This window comes from Pan troglodytes, chromosome 12, assembly GCF_028858775.2.
Source record: "Pan troglodytes isolate AG18354 chromosome 12, NHGRI_mPanTro3-v2.0_pri, whole genome shotgun sequence".
Taxonomy (NCBI): domain Eukaryota; kingdom Metazoa; phylum Chordata; class Mammalia; order Primates; family Hominidae; genus Pan; species Pan troglodytes.
In genome coordinates, this window is record NC_072410.2 from 93,254,830 (window position 1) to 93,274,167 (window position 19,338).

General features: G+C 45.0%; 1 protein-coding gene and 1 long non-coding RNA gene across 2 annotated transcripts in view; one reads left to right on the top strand and one right to left on the bottom strand.

The window, feature by feature from the left end:
• Window positions 1-19,338, top strand: part of ALK (ALK receptor tyrosine kinase) — a 736,910-nt gene that overhangs the window by 333,972 nt on the left and 383,600 nt on the right. The gene's annotated exons all lie outside the window — the stretch shown is intronic.
• LOC107973419 (uncharacterized) lies at window positions 1,468-19,060 on the bottom strand. The gene is made up of 3 exons (XR_001715679.3): window positions 18,974-19,060; window positions 2,396-2,454; window positions 1,468-1,540 (listed from the first exon to the last, which is right to left on the bottom strand). It is a non-coding gene; the product is annotated as an uncharacterized LOC107973419 (long non-coding RNA).

Here is a 19,338-nt window from a genome sequence, read left to right on the forward strand (position 1 = left end):
ATATGAAGCAACAATTCAAAGAAGAATACTTAAAAAAGATTAATAAAAGGATGAAAAATGATTACAATTGCTAGTATTCAAAGATGCAAATTAAAAAACAAACCATTCTCTACTACAAAATGGCAAAAGTTTTAACTGTAATAACACAATAATGCCAATGAGGTTGTGATGAAATAGGCATGCTTCTTATGCTGCTAGCAAGAACATAAATATATTGTACAACTGTAAAGCAGTTGTATAATATTCATCAAAATATTAAAAATGTTATGTATTTTAAACTACTAATTCTCATAGTAGTTATGTATCTTAGGATAATAATTAAAAACTTGAACAAAAAAATTTCTAGAAATATTTTTTAATGCAACATTATTTATAATAGAAAAAAATACCAAAGCAAAACCCTGAGAAGATGCTAAAAGCCCCCAAATGAGAAAGTGGTAAATATAGAGAATGTTTAATATTGTAGAAAAATGCTCAGGATATTTTGTGGAAAAATCAAGATACAAATTTGTATATGATATGTTATTTTAATTTTGTAAAAATAATTGACAGGTGGCCACAGTGGCTCACACGGGTGATCTCAGCACTTTGGGAGGCCGAGGCAGGTGGATCACCTGAGGTCAGGAGTTCAAGACCAGTCTGACCAACATGGTGAAACACCATCTCTACTAAAAATATAAAAAAATAGCCAGGGGTAGTGGCACGCACCTGTTTTCCCAGCTACTTGGGAAGCTGAGGCATGAGAATCACTTGAACCCAGGAGGTGGAGGTTGTGGTGAGCCGAAATTGTGCCATTGCACTCCAGCTTGGGTGACAGAGCAAGACTCTATCTCAAAAAAATAATAATAATAGTTGACAGAAAATACATCAAAATATTAACTGTATAACTTTCTCTGGTGTTTGAATTGCTGTTGACTTTTACTTCTTTGCATCATCACCTAAAGTAAATGTTAAAAATTTTTTAATTATACATTTATATTTTGCCTTATTCTAAAAAAGAATATAGGGTTTAAAACTATCAATAATTGAGCAACATAAAATAAATTTAAAATAATTAAGAAAGATAGAGGAGAAAACATAGATAAGCAAGTTACTATGAACCTCAGAATGTCCTTAATACAAAAAACCATGCCATGCAATTTACCTGATAGAGGAAGCCACACGTTTGGCTGTGGGCCTCCTAAGCAGCACACGTGAATTAAAGCACACAAAGTGCTTTCCATTATAAAGTTCACAGTTTAGCTAAAGCAAAACAAACCAGCTGCTTAACAAAAATGTATGTGGTCTGAAACTATGACCAGAAAGAAATCTTTTATATGGATCCTTAAAGAGACACCAATACTCAACAGCATCTGAACAATCATTGTAACAATGCATTTATGTGGCATTGCTTACAATGACTTTTCAAATACAACTGATGTTACCATGCTCAGGTGCAAACCAGAAAGGCATTCTGATCACTTGGCAAAATCCAGGGCTAGACTCCAGAACACCAAACCAGCCATTCTATAGAAGGAGTTCTGCAGGTCCTGGAGTTTCTCTGTGAAGAAAAGGTATTCCTGTGAGTGTGAGACTGCCGATGATGAGGGAGGAAGAAGTGAAGGGCAGGGCCTTGAATAGTCCTATTTTTTGAATATCTTGTTTGGTATTCAAGCAAGTGTTTCCATGGTCACACGGATGTGCGGATGCCTGCATACTCTGTGTGCCTGTCTGAGAGTCACAGGTGTGTTACCAAATCAGACAGTGTTCAATACAGGCCTGCTCCAATTTATTTGACTAATTTCACTGCAAAATTCCTGTTAAGATCCAGATGAACCAACCATTAACTTTTCTCAGATTTTATTTGGGAAAAATGTCCAAGGAACACTCATTGCCTTTAAAATTAGGGGAACATCGTTTAACAAGTAATAAATGAGGAGGGTTCCTATCATGGAATGTTCATGGACTCCCTGCATCCTTGCCCTTCAGTAAATCTTGCTAGATTTAACTCAAAGATGTTTCCTAGGGTCTCCTTCTCATAGAGGCCCCCCTCAGTTCTGGTAATTTTTTTTAGCAGCCTGGGTATTGCAGGGGGCTCTCTTGAACACCCCCTGACTTACCCTACCCCATTTGGCTTTTGCCTTTAGCCTTCTGCTCCCTTATGCTCCAGGGCTAAGATCCAAGAAAGACAGAAGCTAATTGTTTTTGTTTTATGCCAGGGAAAGAGTGTTCAGGATGCAGAGCTGGAGAAAGTGGTGACTGCTGATAGACACAGAGTAAATAAATCAGGCCTCTAATTAAATTTACATGATACATAAATAGGTTGTCTCATTTATTTAGTAAACAAATTTAGGTAGATAATGAGATTTCCACTGAAGACTGGTCATTGCCCCAGAGGCATATGCCAGCTACTTACCCTGTTAACATCCCAGGTTTTGTGTAGAATAGCTTATCTGGTTCATCAGGTGAGTGTGACTGCAAGAGATGGGACAAATGACAAACAGCAAGGAAGAGAGGTCACTAGTACAGGGGACTGTCCTTCTAGATAGTTCTCTTAGGGAGGGCAGAAGCAGGGATCTCATGGTAACTGGAACAGGAAAAGAGAACAGATGGAGCATGTTTATCTTGATATTAAAAGTCCAGAAACTGAGATCAAGAGAGGTTGGAATTAGAATGAGGATGCATCTATTGTGTTCTTTGTGAAGGGTTTTGCTTTGACTTAGGGGTCTAGCCAGGAGTTTGGTTGCATTGGGGAAGCTCTCTTGAATTAACAGAGACAGGCTGCAAAATTCCCCATTGACCAGTGGTGTGGTCTTGGGCAAATCATCTGGTATCTGTATGACTAACAGAGACTAATAATGATGAAAGGATTGTCAAACAGTTATGAGGTTTGAAATGCCTTGCAAATTATAAAGCATGATGCAATATTTAGTTTTATAGTAATATTATGTAAATAACAGCAGAAGCAAAGTGTAGTGGAAGGAACAGTTTCTCTGGATTAAGAGTGCTGGGTTTGGGCTGGGCATGGTGACTCACACCTGTAGTCCCAGCCCTCTGGGAGGCTGAGGCAGGTGGAGCACCTGAGGTTAGGAGTTTGAGACCAGCCTGGCCAACATGGCAAAATCCCATCTTTACTAAAAAAAAAAAAAAAAAAAAAAAAAAAAAGTTAGCCAGGCATGGTGGCACATGCCTGTAGTCCCAGCTACTTGGGAGGCTGAGGCAGGCTAAAGGCTTGAACCCAGGAGGTGGAGGTTGCAGTGAGCTGAGATCATACTACCACACTCCAGAGTGGGTAAAAAAGCAAGACTCTATCTCAATAGAAAAAAAAAAAAAAAAAGGAGTGCTGGGTTTGAATTCTGACTTTTGTTCTTTTCCTTGTGTGAAGTTGACACTGGAAAAAAATTCTAGTTCTCTCTGGTTCCGTCTCTGTCTCTTTCTCTGCATCTGTATTTTGTACTCTCTCTGTCTCTCTCACACTTGGTCTCTGTCTATGAAACACGTGTGATAACTTCTTGGAAAGGAATCTTGATGCCAGGCTTTGGAAAATCCTGTTCCTCAGAATGACTGTGCAGGTAAATGTTCTTTAGAGCATCAACACAGAAACTAACAAAATGAAGTCACATCACAGTGTCCCTTTAATCTGCAAATGCCCCGCAGAAGCCTAGCAGGCATAAGACAAGTAAGAATGTCCAGGACATGGTATCTGAACAATCTGTCACATCCATGGCACTCACCCAATCCCGAGACCCCAGTTTTAGGTTCTAAATTATCAGACTGGTCCTATGAGCTCCTGGCTCAAACTCCCTCCCAGGCCCTGTTACTGAGATACTGAACAAAATGGGATTGTGCCTTTAGAAGCAGTTAGAAGGAAGTGAGATGCCCATTCTTGTAGGATTTTGGGTGGGGTTTCTGAGTACTATTCAAATATCTTCCTCCTCTATGACTGCCTGAGCAGGAAGGCCGTTTCCCTCTGCTGCACCTGCATGGCGCTCTGTTTCTGTCACTCATAGGCACTCATCCTCTTCTCCCCTCCAGAAGTGGCTCTATCTAGGCAGATCTCCCTTCTCATGAAGACTGAGCAACTCAAGATCAGGGCTTAAGTGGGTGATATTTCTATGTCTTCATACACTGGCCCCATGCTTTGTACAGTGAAGGCCCAATAAATGCTTGTTGAATGAATGCTCGACTTGAGTCTGCACGCAAGGAAGGGGTGGAGGCAGGATTGTGCCATGGCCACCTCCTGCAGCCTACTCTGCAGAGGCACCACCCATGCCCACTCTTCCCTCAGTATCATCCTTTCTACATGTTTCTCTCTGCCTAAGAGGTAAGGAAACAAGGCAGGATGGACATTTAAGCCATCACTGAGCAAAAACTCAGCAGAGGCAAATGCCCAGTCTTTCCAATTTGGAAAGAAAGAAGTAAGAAGAGAGAAGAAAGGAACTCCTTCCTGTTTGGGGGATCCAGAGGGCTGAGGTCCCTCACTGCCCTGGTCATCTAGGATGGTCACCATCTCCTGGAGCTCTGGGTCTTGGTGCAAGCAACTCCCACTTCTTTAGCCAAGACGGGCAATACAGGCCTCAAGGCGCCCAGGCCACACTTCACCTTCCCAGCCTCCTCCCTCCAGTGCACTGACAGCAGGGAGAGGAGAGCAGAGCTGGTGGGAAGTGGATATGACGAAGTGGTCCTAGGAGGTGTTCCCCTGGCTCTGGGGCTAGGGGCGGGTTCCACCAGGTGTGGCCCTCCCTTTGAGCAGCTGCTCTGCACGGGCTCTGCTCATGCTTTGACTCTTTTATTTTATTTTATTTTATTTTATTTGAGATGGATCCTCACTCTGTCGCCCAGGCTGGAGTGCAGTGGCACAATCTCGGCTCACTGCAACCTCCACCTCCTGGGTTCAAGCGATTCTCCTGCCTCAGCCTCCCAAGCAGCTGGGACTATAGGCGCGTGTCACCACACCAAGCTAATTTTTGTATTTTTAGTAGAGATGGGGTTTCACCATGTTGGCCAGGATGGTCTCGATCTCTTGATCTTGTGATCCGCCCACCTTGGCCTCCCAAAGTGCTGGGATTATAGGCATGAGCCACCATGCCTGGCCACTTTGTCTCTATTTCTGTCTCTGAAACATGTGTGACAACTTCTTGGAAAGGAATCTTGACGCCAGGCTTTGGCAGAACCACATGGTATGGCCATAGAGATGGGCAGAAGATCGGACCTTGTGGAAAGAGGCACCCCATGTCCACCCACACTGACTCATCCTTGCTTCCTAGCCCTCAACACTTCTTTCTGCCTGCCTGAGACATAAGGAAACTACAACAGGAAGGGCATAGGAGCCGTCCCTCAGCAAAACCCCATAGAGCTGACCACTGCTGAACCTGTGGCATAAGCGTCAGCCCCTCTGACTCCCCGCCATTGGGCAGCAGGATGGCATAAATAGCCCCAAACCACGTCAGGGCCCGTTTTTGTTCAAGCTGAACCAAACTGTCATCTGGATGGCAATTTTCCCCTCCACATCTGTTTAGCGTAATTTACAAATCACAGCCCTTGCACCTACACGATCGGTGCCACATGTTGCTCATCTTCCTTATTATCCCAAATTAAAGTGTTGCCTGGTATCTGGGTTTTCTGCATGGACTGTAATAACGGGGCTCTAATCTGACACCCAGTCAAACTGGGAGAAAGCAGATTGAATCAAATGGGGGTTATGTCAACCGGAGACATGTGCTGTGGCTGGGCCTGAAATCCTATGCTTTGGTTATAAGGTTGCTCAGATGCCAGCGGTGGCCTTGCGGTTCGGCTCCTGTGCATTACAGAGAAAGGGGGAGCGGGAGAGGACACCGAAGTGAGTGCATCTGGGCTTCATTAGTGGCAATGTAATTTACAAAAGGCAGCTTTTCAGATGTTGGGATAATCAGCAGGCTGTTATCGAGGTAGTGCACGGTAATCACGGGTTGACATGAGCAATCCATGCTGGGTGAGATAAATGGGTTTGACTGGCAGGGCAGCGGTTGGACTTTAATAAAAAACAAATTGGATTTTTTTTCCTGTGGCTTAATATAAGAATCATGTGGACATATGCATAAAACCGACACAGTAGCAAAAATCCCTGGCAGAAAGAAAATGCCACTGCGCTGGGTCTCAGAGCCAATTTCTGCGTTATAAATTCTGTGGCTGTTTGGGCAGTGGTTGAAACTGGGGTGAGTGGGTTGAGGAGGAGAAAGCAATGCAGGGACCTCTCAGCCCAACCCCAGCATAAATCACAGAATAATGGACAAGTAATTTAATACTGTTCTGAAGCCTCAGAGTGAATCATTGCTTTTCCTACAATGAGTCTGGGTTCTGGGGGGTGCAGAACCTTAAGCTGTTGACTCCTAGAATTACGCCCTCTTTGGGAGCTGTATATCGGTGTGCCCAGCTTCGTCAAGACTGAAGTCTTTTGCTGAGGGGGTCTTTCAACCTTCCCTCTACATATCTGGCATCTGAAGCAAATGAAACAGCTCTCAATCTGATGAGTTGACAGTTTTTCAAACCTGGCATGTAGTGGGTGCTCTTGGAGAAGCCTCAGGATGGCTCATATATGATGAGTTAGTTCCCAGAGCATAGAGGAAAAGAGCAAAATATCACCAAAGTGTACAGAGGACATCACTGAGGACATCTGGGAGGCTGTCAGGGATTTCTTTGCATATAACAATGCACTTAAAAATCAAAGTCTAGCTGAACATTTGCTATCACATCATTCCCATGTGGATAAGAATTTCATTTTGTTGAAGTTCAAATTAAATAAGCCATGGGGATCTTTAAGGCCTCTGAAGCTTGTGGGATACATAGGAAGAGCAGATACTATTTTTCATGGCAAGTTGATAAAAATTCCTGCAGCTATTTGTGCAGGAATAAGTTCATCTTTAAAGATCAGAAAGAGCCTGGAACGCTAAAGCTGGAACGGAACTTAGGCATAAACCATCCATAGGTGAGGCAAGTCAAAGACAAAATTGCTAACACAAGGTCACACGGCAAATTGGCCACAGTGTCAAGGCTATGGCCCTGGGCTTTGGGCATTTTCTGTTGTGCTACTTGGTGCCCTGTGGATTTCCAGACCCATTCAGCAGCGCTACCTAGAGATGCTGAAGAAAGGGCCTGGCAAGCCAGGTGCTCTCCAGAACATCAAAGTGCAGATAGCTAGTACTTCTTCAAGAGTGTGCATTCTCCTGCTGACATTGCTTTTTAGACTTTCTCCCTCCCCATTCAGCAGTCCATGCCTAGGCTTCCTGGCATCACCAGCCAGGAAAGCACAGAGACAGTGCTCAGATTGTCTGAAGGGCAGGTCCAGGGGTGGGGAGAAGAGCTGGACTCCAGGGTAGATGCAGTCCCAGGCTGGGATCTGCACTAACCAGCGGGTGACCTTGGGCAAGTCTCTTCACTGCTCTGGCCCTTAGACTCCTTTGACTCTGAAATGTGGACATGAAATCAACCATCTCTGTGGCTTTTGAGGCAGTTTTTGCTTTGCTGCAGTGGAACCCTTTATTCCGGGTGACCCCTTCATCATCACATACCCCTGCAAGAAAGAAAGAGACAGGGTATGGTGGTTCTAGTTGAAGACAAGGAAGAAAGCCAGAGAATGCCTTCACATATGAGCCCCCCTACCCCAAAACAGGCCCTGGGGCCCTCCTCAAGCTTAGGACTCCACAGAGTTAGAAAAACACTGGAATAACCATCCTCAAAGACCCTTTCGGCATCAGCACTTCATGATTCTATTAACAGCCTGGAGTCAGGTGTCCAGACAGAGACTATGTAAATTAGGGCACCATACCCTGCAACCTCTCCCTGAGCTACAGTATTAGTCTGTTCTCATGCTGCTGATAAAGACATACCTGAGACTGGGCAATTTACAAAAGAAAGAGGTTTAATGGACTTACAGCTCCAGATGGCTGGGGAGGCCTCACAATTATGGTGAAAGGCAAGGAGGGGCAAGTCATGTCTTACATGAACAACAGCAGGCAAAAAGAGAGCTTGTGTAGGGAAACTCGTTTTTAAAACCATCAGATCTCGTGAGACTTATTCACTATCATGAGAACAGCATGGGAAAGGCCCACCCCATGATTCAGTTATCTCCCACTGGGTCCCTCCCATAACACGTGGGAATTCAAGATGCGATTTGGGTGGGGATACAGCCAAACCGTATCAGTTAGTGTAGATCAAGATTCACTCTTCTTCCTCTTTACCTAGAGGAAAGAGCCTAATGCAACTAGGGGGTGCCACCCTGGGCCTGCCAGTGCCGCCACCCCTCAACTTTCCCCTGACCTAAGAAACAGTCTGGCTTCGAGGATTGAAGACCATATCCTGCAAAAAGACAGGTCTTGGGTGTCTGAAGAATTGGCTTATAGTGTCCATTTAGGTTGCCAGAAAAGATTCATCAACTGTCAGCTCATGTGAGAACGAGAGCAGAGATTCACCAAGCATGTGCTTTTGTCTCACATCAGTGTTTTAGGCCATCTGGGAGACAAAGATGTGGTGAGGAGCCAGTCACTCCTGTGTTTGCAGAGCTGGGGGAGGTTGCACTTGCTAGAAGGATGGTCCCGTGACGGGCAGTGATGCATAGAACTGTCGCATCCCCTGGGGCAGGGCCCTCATCTCCTTTTTCTACCTTTACTAATCCTTTATCGTCATGGCCACAGATCTCCTCCGTGTAGACTTACCGGTCCCATCCCTTCCCATGCATCTATTATTATCTGTTATTTAAGGCAATTAGACACATTCCTACCACCTTCCCACCATTCAGACTGCTCGTTAAATTTCTTTTTGCCTTTTGTCACACCTGAGGGAGGGAAGGAAGTGACTGAGCAGAGCATACAAGGACCATGACAGATGTCATCTGCTTTAAGCGTATCTGAAGTAGGCATCTTTATTTACTTCCATATGAAGAAACTGAGGCTCAGAAGGGTAAAATGACTCAAAGAGAGTGAAGGGCAGGCCAAAGATCTGAACCCAAACACCCCAGAGTTTATTTTACAAACATCCAATGCCACTTCCTGCGAGAATGTGGGTGAAGTCTTGGGCTCCTGAGGCGGGTGCCATGCATGGGCTGACAGGCATCTAAGAAGTTCTCCAGAGCAGCGGTCTCCAACCTTTTTGGCACTGGGGACTGGTTTCATGGAAGATGATTTTTCCACAGACTAGGGGTGCAGAGTGGTTTCAGGATGATTCATGCACATTCCAATTATTGTGCATTTTATTTCTATTATCATTATATCATAATATGTAATGAAATAATTATACAATTCACCATAATGTAGAATTGGTGGAAGCCCTGAGCTTGTTTTCCTGAAACTAGATGGTCCCATCTGGGGGTGGTGGGAGACAGTGATGGATCATCAGGCATTAGATTCTCATAAGGAGCATGCAACCTAGATCCCCCGAATGTGCAGTTTACTGTAGGGTTTGCACTCCTATGAGAATCTAATGCAGCCACTGATCTGACAGGAGGTGGAGCTCAGGCGGTGATGTGAGCAATGGGGACTAGATGTAGCTTCGCTCACTCACCCACCACTCACCTCCTCCTGGATGGTCTGTGGCCCTGGGGGTTGGGGACCTGTGCTCCAGAGGACCTGCTAGCATGGCTGTCAGAGGCATCTGCAATCAGCTTGGGGCTTCACTGAGAGCAGTCATCAGGCAGAGAACCGAGCTGAACAGGGAGGGACAAATGTCAACAGAGCACCTGCTGAGGACATGGGCCCTGCCCTTACCAAGTTGGCATTGACAGTTGAGGGCATTTGCCAAGTTAGCCTGCAGTTGGAAGGCAGTGTGCATGGTGGTAGGAAGGAAAATGTAGAGCAACACCCAGACGGGCCGGCAGCATGGCCCTAGAGGAGGCAGGAAGGAGAGGCTCATGGTTCTGCTCCTGATCTCTGGGAGCTTAATGGGCAGTGGAGTTGTTGACAAGCACACTTTTAAGCCAGACTATTTCTTAATGCCTTGTGATTATTTAGGGATTTGCTTTTCAGCACATCATAGCTCTCTGCTTCATTCATTTCTTAGTCTCAAAAATGTGTCTCTGTTTCACTTCAAATGACCTAGAGCAGCCAATCAGTCAGCCCCAGTTCCTGACTGCACCCCGTGCACCCACTGGCTAATCATGAAATGGGATAACTGCAGGCTCTTGCAGGTTCTTCCTTATTCCAGCTTCGGGAGCACATAGGCACATCTTAACTGGGAGGCTCAGGAGGTGCACAGTATGCTCTCAAATAAACACATTTCCTCTGCATCAACCTCTGGTGTTCAGAATATGCCTTTCATGAGCCCATCAGCCACACCCCTGCTGCAAAGCCCCCTGGACTCCACTCTGTTGGAGCATTTGGCAACCCCAGCAGACTTGACCAAAAGAAACACCATGCTGGGGTCACAGCACTGCAGAAGAGCAATCTTCTGCTTAGAAACTTTCCAAAGGACTGGGAACTCACTTATCTGCCGGCAAAATTGCCAGCTTGGGAATTCAGCACTGCTTCTCTGCAAAATCAGGCGCTGAATTACCCTGCACTTAACAAATGGTTGCCCTGCTCTCCTAAAGCTGCCAACACAAATTGAATTGTATTTTTTCATTGGTGTATATAGTGGGTGTGTGCTAGAGCCAGCACTAATTTCCCCCAAGCAAGATAAATGCACAGACCCGAGCCTTCGTGCTTTATTCTGTCTCATTCTAGCAAATTAAAATGTCACAGAGCTATAGCCATCCTTTAGGAGACTGGGTCAGGTGGGGATGAGGGAGGTTGCAGTGGGGGTAGGAAGCCTATCAATTGGTCTCCTGCCTCAGCTGCAACTTAGATAACTAAAGAGAATAAAAACAGATGAAACCTGGTGAAAACATTCGCAGCTTTCCATAAAATAAGTCTGTAGAAGGCCGTGTCAATGGAATCTCGCAAGAAGCAAAATGTATTATTTTTGGCAGTTTTCTTCAGGGTAATTTTTACATTGCTGGTGTCCTCTCTTGGATTTCCACCTTCCCCCGCAACACCGTTCACCTTATAACCAACCACAATCAATTTGGTTTAATTGAGTTCTATGAAAATTTTCACCTAGAGAGGCCACTTCATGAATCAAAGTTCATCAGCACACAAAGTTCAGGCAATCAGAAATAGAGTCTGATTTAGAGAGGCTCTCACAGGGACTTGCAGGAGGAAACGGGGCTGTGTTTGCAGCTGGAGTGCCGCTGGTTGTGCCTGCCTGAATTCTCGGAAGTTGCCGTGCAGGTATTAATAATGTAACACCTGGTTTCACATGTGTTTTTCTGGCAGTCATCTCCCCAGCATCAAAGGGCACTTCAGCAGGCTCACCTTCATCCTTTTTGGAAAGGGTGTGTGTGGGACTGTGCTGCGTCCCATTTTCCAGAGCAGAAAATGCGGGCTTAGAAGAACGTCCCCAAGTACCTAAGCAGTAGCTGAGAGAAGAGTTCAGCACGGCCTTCCCTCCTCATCAGCAAAAGGTAGAAACACCAACCCGCAGGAGGCCCTGCCTCAAAGCAAGTCTAGGGAACTTGTACCCATTCCTGCCTGCACGCCCAGAGGTCAAGCTTTTCTCACCAAATCTTCATTAACAAGGTCCTGCCAAGAGGCGCTTCATACCAGAAGCAGTCAGAGAGATGCAGTTTGGAAGCTGAAATATGAGTCTTTCTCAGACATTTCAATGGTTTATAGGGCCGGCAGGACCAAACATATAAAATCAAGTCTGTCCCAGAAAATTCAAGCTAAATGGTAGCCAACCCATGGGGGCTTAAAATCAAAAGCAGAGAACACCAGCACAGACAGGTGGGAAGAGGCCCATGTTGGTGATACTTAACCCCCTCATGTACGTTTCGGTTTAGAAAGAGCCTTCTTATTCAGGATCTCCCTCGCCGTCCTGGAAGGTGGATGGAGAAGTGGTGTCATGGCCCTGCTCAGCCAGCAAGAAGCCCAGGCTTAGGGAGATGCAGTGGTAAGAGCAAATCTTTTTTGCACAGCTGGGATCCAAACACAGATCTGCTGACACCAGAGCCATGCTCTAACCACTGCACCACAGTCCCTCACCATACCAGCTTGCATGCAGTGGGACTTACTTGTTCTGCTCCGGCACCAGTAAATGCTGCAAGGACATTTTTTTTTTTTTTTTTTTTTTCAGATAGGGGGTTCTGGCCAAGGACTCTCCTCCCTCGAGGTCTTTGTACTTGGTATTCTCACTACCTGAAATTCTACCCACTATATATCTATCTCTCTCTCCTTTTTATTGTGCAGGTCTCTGCTCAAATATCAGCTCATCAGTGAGATCTTTTCTTCAGTGAGATCTTTTCTTACCACCCACCCATGCCCATCACATTCCATTTTCCCTTATTGCATGAATCAGTCTTTATTTGTACACTGTCTGTTTCCTTCCTGTGAGTGTAGTCATGAGCACTGAGACCTTGTCATGTTTGTTGTTCTATTCCCACTGTCAAGGTTAGGAGTTGGCTGTTTTTGTAAAAGGCCTGATAGTAAATATTTTAGGTTTTGTGGCCCGCACGCTCTCTGTTGCAGCTGTTAAACTCTGCCATAGTAGTACGAATAATACATGAATGATACGTGTATGAATGGGCCTGACTGTGTTCCAGTAAAATTTTGGTGGACACTGAAGTTTGAATTTCATATAATTTTTACATGTCACCTGGGCAATAGAGTGAGATCCTGTCTCAAAAAAATTTTTTTACATTTTAAGAAATAGTCTTCTTTTGTTTGCTTTTAAACCCATTTACAAATGCAAAAGATAAGCATATAACATTCTTACCCATGGGCTGTACAAAAACAGGTGTTAGACTGGATTTGGCCTTGATGCCATACTTTGCAGACGGACCTCTGATCCAAATCAGTGGCTGGCACAGAGCAGGTGCCTAGTAAATAATTGTTGAAGGAGTGACCAAACCAACGCATAACTATATCATGAAATTGCATCAAGCAACAGGTAATCAGCCATCAGGTGTTTATGGAGCAGCTGGGTGCTCTGAGGGATGCTCTAGAAGTCAGATCCAGCCCAGTTCTCAGGGAGCCACAGTCTTGTTTTACATGTAAGGGGAGGGAGAGCAAGGAGGGAGCTGTAGAAGTTCATCAGGAAAAGAGAAGCCAGGCAGATATCCTAGTTTCCCTGCAGCTTACCCAGAAATTGCGTTCCCTTGGTAAAAACTGCTTTGGAACTAGAGACGGGATGGTGAGCTCAGAAGCCAGGGCCTGAGGAGGACAGTGTTGTCTTGGGGGCCTGGTGCTCCAGAGAGACACCACAGAATGCTTGCCACAGAGATGCGTGGACCACCACAATCCTGCTGTCCAGGGCTGCGTGAAGGAATGCACTGGACATAGTGGGGAGGGGAGGAAGAGGCCCCTCCTACAGACTGAAGGAATGGGTGGATGAGGGGCATTTTCCCAAGACAAAATATTTGAGAGAAGTCTTCATTCATCTGTTCAGCTCCCATGTTTTGAGAGGCGTGGGGATTGGAGCTGAAGAACAGGCAGTCATGGTCCTCACCTTTAAGGGATGACAGTAGAAAGGGGATCGTAGACGCTAAAGGTTATCGTGTTAAATTTGTGGGAGGTGCTCTGGTGAAGAAATAGAGGCTGCTATGAGAATATAATAACCACCCAGATAGGCGCCACAAAGGGGATGGATTTTCCTGGCACACAAGGTCAGGGGGGCATACCAGGCATGCAGGGCAAGTGACAAGTCGCCATGGCACAAGAGAGCCAGGCGTGCTCAGGAACTGAGCCATCAGTATGACCAGACTGCAAGAAGTGTGCTGCTTCCCTAGGACCTTGCTTACTAAGCTGAGGAGTTTGAGTTCAATCCTGAAGTCTGAAACGTTTCATTTAAACAGTGGCCAACCACGTTTCTGAACGGCCCACAACGCTGACTTCTCCCTCCAGGGCTCAAGACCTCTCCACAAATCTGCCTCACCTGGCAATTTCCAAGAAAAGAAATCTTCATAACTAATTCAGGATAAACAAATCCAAAATGGCTTTAAGTGACATCAGCAGAGATACCCTCAAGTGCCACAATTTGGAAATGATACTCAACACAGGCCTTAGATTCTTGAAAATGTGACTTGACTTCCCACCTTGCAGGATACAAAGTTAAGCGTTGCCTCCAGGGAGCTGAGCTGCTTTCCCTAACATTGGTTCTTAGTCTTTTCATCCCTCAGTCTAGCAAGGCTCAGCCCATTCTTCAGCTGGGCTTTCTTTGTGTTTGCAGATATTCTCATGGTATTAGTCTGTTCTCACACTGCTATAAAGGTACTCGCCAGCGGGGTGCTCTAGTTCACACCTGTAATCCCAGCACTTTGGGAGGCCGAGGCAGGTGGATCACGAGGTCAGGAGTTCGAGACCAGCCTGGCCAATACGGTGAAACCCGTTTCTACTAAAAATACAAAAATGAGCTAGGCACTGTGGTGCACACCTGTAGTCTGAGCTACTCGGGAGGCTGAGGCAGAAGAATCGCTTGAACCCAGGAGACGGAGGTTGCAGTGAGCCAAGAGCATGCCACTGCACTCTAGCCTGGGCGACAAAATGAGACAACATCTCAAAAAAAAAAAAAAAAAAAAAAAGATATGAGCCAAGACTAGGTAATTTATAAAGGAAAGAGGTTTAATTGACTCACAGTTCCACATGGCTGGGGAGGCCTCAGGAAACTTAGAATCATGGCAGAAAGCAAAGGGGAAACAAGGATGTTCTTCACAATAGCAGGGGAAATGCCAGATTCTTATAAAACCATCAGATCTTGTGAGAACTCACTATCACAAGAACAGCACAGGGGAAACTTCCCCCACGATCCAATCACCTCCTCCCTTGACACGTGGGGATTGCAGGTCCCTCCCTCAACATGTGGGGATTACAATTGGAGATGAGATTTGGGTGGGGACACAGAACCAAACCACATCACTAGTCTATAAACTACCTCTGTGTGTGGCTGAGCCCCTCTCTGTAGGTCTCTAGGTGCCCCTGAGAGTTTATCTCTGACTTCTTTGTGGCCCCTTAGGTGTCCTTAGCTCTCTCTGCAAAGCTGTTCATTTTCATCTTTCACAAACAGGGAGAGAGAACACATGGTAAGGTGCCCCCTCCACTATCTCCCTCCAGGACTGTGGGCTCTTCCTATGTTTCTTTATGTCTATTTTTCTCTCCTCCAACTCTTTCTTCCCCCTCCTTTTTCTCCTTCCTTTCTCCCTGAGTCTCTGCTCTGTAATTATCCATAATATAAACAGATTTTATTATTTGTTAGAAGTATTTGAAAAGATTTTGTGTTTCCTGCTTCTAGTTTAAAAGGCTGCTGAGAGAACAGTGTCTAATTCCTTTCTCAGAAACAGGTAAATAAAAGTTTTGCTTTGCTGATGAGCCCTGGTTGGATAAAATGTTCGCCATCTGCACTCTGCACAAGGAAGCCCTCTGCCAGGGAACCCTGCTTTCATCAAAATCACTCCTGACCAGCCAGCTTTACTGTCGAGAGAGCGAAATGTCTAAAAGAGATAAGCTGTGCCCGTCAGAGGCTTTGAGGATCCTTGCCCTAGAGCTGGCATTTAACAAGTTCTAAGAGAGAGAAATGTTCTCCCAGGACTCAGCCTCAGAGCCTGCTCCTACAGACCCTGTTTCTATCTTAGGGTGAGACCCTGTGTCTCAGGCTGTTTGACCCTTACAATCCCTCACAATCCAGCATCTCTGAACACTTTCTGTTCTAATGTTTCCCTCTTCCCATGCAGCTCTCCCAGAATTTTAACATTCTTGAGCACTGACGGTCCTACCTGGGCACACCTGCCAAGCTTCCTTGGAAAACAGGCCCTAAAAATTAAGCCAACTTCATAGGCACAGATGACTACATACACACTTATCAACTCTTTTCCTAAAACATCATCTTCCAAGTCCAGTGTTTTTGTGACATCCGGAGCATTGATCGCTCCTATTTCTTTATCTTCTCTTTCTTTTTAGAAATCCATTAGAATCCTAGGTTTTAATAGTTGTTTCCTTGATATAAGGAGTTTAATTGTGCAGCTCTTAGCATGCCCTAGAGAGTCTAATGAGAAATAAATAATCCTAAGTAGCCTCCCTTAGGAATGAAGGATAAACTCTACCCAGAGGCTCTGTTGTTAAGGAGACTTTGCTAATTGTTTCCACAGTGTTAGGCTACTCCCCAATTAAGCAGGTGGTTCCTTCAGGCCTGGGGTCATTTCTTATCATTTCTTATCCTACTAGGGTATTCCCTTTCCTCTGGAGCTCTGAGCCTGGGCAAGCAGGACCTGAGCTGGAGGCTCTGTGATCAGCAAGCTTATAATGCAGAGGAGGGAAGGGGGACAACCTGGAACCCAGGTTCTTCCCCTCCTGGAGTGGATGTGGGGTTCCAGGGACCCCTGAAGAACTTTCAACTGGAAAGCAGGGATCCTGCTTGCCCAGGATCTGTGCTAGGGACTGAAGGGAATACCGTAGTAGAATAATCACGTTAGTCAGTTGATGGTGGAATCAGCACCACCCCACCAGAGCCCTCTGGTGCCCTTTGATTGTTTGAGTGATGGCCAAGAAAGCCTATCAGTTTTCATGTGCTGCCATGTCCTCATCTGTAAAAGGAGACACTGTCTCTGGACCTCACTGGCGGGGAAGAAAAGGGAAAGAAAGTCACATTTACTGGGCATGTTCTATGAGTCATATTCTGTGTTAGGTACTTTCCCATTCATTATTACCCATCTACAAGGTACATGTAAGTATCCAACCCATTCTATAGACAAGGAAACTGAGATTAAGTGATTTACCCAAGTAATGCATTATTAGGGATAGAGATGGGATTACTTGGCTATGTAAGGATGCAGAATGGCACTGGAAGGGCTCACTAGGTGTTAATCATTGCTGCTGCTGCTGCTGCTGCTGCTCCTCCTGCTGCTGCTGTTGCTGTAATTATAGAAAGTCAGGCTATTTGATTTCCAACCCCATGCTCTAAGGGTGAATGAAAGGAAACTTGCAAAATTCCTTGAGACAGGCAGGATGATGAGCCTCACAGGTTGGATAAATTCAAGCAGTTTAAGCCATAGGCAGGTTCAAATTAACAGTCAGTGCCCAAAGGGCTTCCTGGTGGGGCAATGTGGCATGTGATTGGAAGCCCTCTGGGTGCTCAGTCTCTGGCCTTCCTCTTTGGATGGAAACAGGGGTACTGCAGAGAGCCAAGGCTAAGGTCTGAAAAGAAAGACTCATCCCCCACCCTGTCCCACCCAAGGTAAAAAGTGGAGAGACCCAGCATAACTTTAGGGAGTGCACTGTCAGTCCCTCCTACAGACCACACACAAGGGTCAGTTCGAAGAGCTGTCATTGCCCATGGCGACACCACTGCCAAGCGATTGTTTTTCCACCTAGTCCCACTGAGAAAACACTGGCAACACACAGCAGCTTTACAGATAACAAAACAGGACCCCAAAGGGAAGAAGAGCTTCTCTCAGATTCCAGTTAGTTCTTTCCCCTTCTTTGACCACCTCTGCTAACTGAACCCACACCCATGCTTTCTCTTCCTTCCTGCACTTTGGCGGTTCTGCAGTTAGTGAGCTTACAGAGCTGGGGAGGGAAGGGAGACAATCTGGTACCCAGGTTTTTCTCCTTCTGGAGTGGGTGTGGAGTTCCAGGGACCCCTAAAGAACTCTCGACTTGAAAAGCCTGCCCTCCCTACACTTTGAGTCGCCCACCTGAAAGCACACTAGACATTTGAATTCCTGACTGCAGCCAGCTCCCAATTAGGTTTTCACTGCCCCTTGTCAGTTCCCTAGCTAGATTTCGGCAGTGACACTTGTTGTAGCCACTACAGAATGTGGCAATGGAAAGAAAAAATGTCACTATGCCGTTGTCAAAAGAGGAAAGGCACTCTGTTCAATCAACTGTGAGAGAGATTGAATTATTTATACTGCCTTTGTCAGTCACTGCGAAAGGTAATTTCATTGCTTGAATTTTAAGTTTTTCATTAATTAACCACTTTTTCAGTTCAGTGCTCCGCAGCCAGGCAGAAACCCACTGCAGAGCCATTTCTGAAGAGGGCGGGGGCCCTGCTGCTCCCAGTGACATATGGATGTCTCTGTGTTTTTGCTTTTCTGCAGTCACTTTTGCTGTGTGCTGGTACAGATATTGGATGTTTCATTTAAGGCTCAGAGTCTCACCCAAACTGTCTGCAATTTAATATATCTCAGTATATACGCTGGTAAATCATCTCTGTGTCATTTCTCTCAATGTTCTGTTATTAAAGTCCATTTTTCATGGTAAAATATTCCTCCAAGAGATGGCACAAGGTACACACATCCCCAAGCCTAGTATTTAACGCTAATAGGCTGAGCTTTCTCTGAAACTAAACTTGGAATTGAGAAAATATAGCAGAATGAATCAGGAAAATGCTTTCTTAGAAACGGAATGGGATTTAGACTAGAAAGGGAGTTCAGAAGAAGGCTTACATTTTACCTGAACTGTCCAGATAATTGCTTTATTTTTTTTCTTCTCTTGGAAAGTGGAAATGTGGCCAGACGCACCTTGGGGATGGTTTCGGGGAGTCTGTGCAATGATACCTCAAAAGGAGCAAGCATGCAAAGTTTTTAAAACTTTTTCAGGTGAAGCAATAAGTTAATGATATTGTGTGATTGTGAACCTCCTGTCTGAAGGCAAGAGTCTTCCAAATATTACCCCTGCTAGAAACAGAGAGTAGACAAAAGCTGTGTCAATTCAAGAGAATACTTGAGTACGTACTAAGTGCCAAGCACAGGACAGATCTGGGGATGTGGAGAATATGGACTTGACCCCTGCCCATTTATGAGCGACTGGAATGAGATGGAAAACACTGGCAGAAGCTGCTTCTTGGCTCTTGGAAAGGCCAGTATTTCTGGGGCCTAGTCATATGATCTTACTCTTTCTAGAAGACATTAATAATCTGTCAACAAGGATGGAGTATCTATCAAATCCTAAATGCTGCAAGAATGCTGACGCCCAGTAAGACAACCAAAAGGTGTTACCTGGTCTGTGTTGCCTTTGGTTGTTGAGAACAGCTGGCTTTTCTTAAAGATCCCTCCTGCAATGTGACTTCTTCATTTACATAGAGCACCACCCCAGAGTTCCTTGAATCTTAAAACATAAAGAAATAAAAAATCAATTATATAATTTAAGTTGACAAAACTAACGTATTCATTGTAGAAAATTAAGAAAATGAAGATAAACAGAAAATTACTCATAGCTTATGACTTAAAGATTTCTACTTTTAATGTTTTGATGCTTATTCTTTCAGTTTTTTTTCTTTGTATATATTTACATACATGGTTTATATATCATATTGCATTCTGTTTTGTGGCTTTATTTATTATGTAGATATATATATGATGAT